The 1,350-nt window shown below is 35.9% G+C and overlaps 1 pseudogene; it reads right to left on the bottom strand.

The window, feature by feature from the left end:
• Nucleotide 1: 1 nt before the first annotated feature.
• LOC102812856 lies at nucleotides 2–482 on the bottom strand (annotated as a pseudogene).
• Between the last annotated feature and the right edge of the window lie 868 nt (nucleotides 483–1,350).

Below are 1,350 nucleotides of genomic sequence, written 5' to 3' on the forward strand. Positions count from 1 at the left end.
TTTTTCTCATTTTAATGTTTGGCAATTTCTACAGATTAAAATCCCATTCCCTAAAAGTTCTCAGATTACCAGCATCTACTATGTCTGGAATCTCAAGGCCATATCCTTCATAATGCTGTCGCTCACGCTCCACTGTCTGCTTGATAACTGTCTATTGAGAATAGTGTCAAATTCCCTGTCTGTCTTTGATGCTTATATGTAACTCAATCTGCTCCAACTCACTGCTGAATCAATTTATATAACTTTCAATTAATTCACAAGCATCCTTTTAAAAATGTTATACTTTTTTGGCATCAAGATAATTTTGAAACCACTGCAGTTTTTCACCAATAATGCTGAGACACACAACTTTTTCATTCTTCAGTTTTTCCCTTTTTGTTTGTTTGTGGGCCTTTCTTGTAATTTGAGCTGCTCTTCTACTCTATGGATGGATGGCTTTTTTTCCCCTGTCCTCCAATTTTTCCCTTTGGGGCTTTAGGCATAGTGACATCTTTGTAGCAGGTCTTGGAGACCAAGATCACTTTATATATCTTGGGCTTCTTACGTTGGAAGCATAGATTTTATTATGGTTGTGTCATCTTCTTCAATTGACTCTTTAATCATGAGATAGTGTCCTTTGTTATCTCTTATGTTGGTTTTTGCCTTAAAGTTCATTTTACCAGAGATTAGTATTGCCAATCCTGCTTGTTTTTTATTGCAATTAGCTTGGGGTATTTTTTTTTTCCAACCTTTAACTTTTAGTTTGTTTTTGCCTTTGTATGTAAGGTGTGCCTCTTGCAGGCAGCATATTGAAGGGTCTTGTTTTCATATCCATTCTGCTGCTCTCTGTGTCTTCACTGGTGCATTTAATCCATTGACATTCAGTGTAATTATCGATAAGTATGAATTAATAGCTGTCATTATGTTAGGTTTTTTGTTTTTAGTTTTGTGTGTGTGTGTGTGTGTGTGTGTGTGTGTGTGTGTGTGGTGCTGCTGGTTCCTTTGTTCTGCATGCCGTCTTGTGCTTAGTTCATGTTTTTTTGTGGGTTGGTGTTCTTTCTTGTCAGTTTCTTTTTAGTTTTAATGTTTCCATGATCTACTTGGATCTTCATTTTAATGGTATGTTGTGAAGTATTAACTGTTTTTGAAGTTACCCTGTAATCTATTAACGTTTTTCTCCATTTAAGACAGTCTATTGTATCCTGACATCTACCTGACCTCCTCACCACCTGGATCTCTGTTCCTATATTTTTCCCTTATTTTACATTGTTATTATTTTGACGTTTGATTGACATCCCAGGTCCTATTAATTTGTTGTTGTAATTTTGTTCTTTTCTGAACGCTGCTCTCTGTTGACTGAGTTCTGGATAG

Source organism: Chrysochloris asiatica, unplaced genomic scaffold (assembly GCF_000296735.1).
Source record: "Chrysochloris asiatica unplaced genomic scaffold, ChrAsi1.0 scaffold00255, whole genome shotgun sequence".
Taxonomy (NCBI): domain Eukaryota; kingdom Metazoa; phylum Chordata; class Mammalia; order Afrosoricida; family Chrysochloridae; genus Chrysochloris; species Chrysochloris asiatica.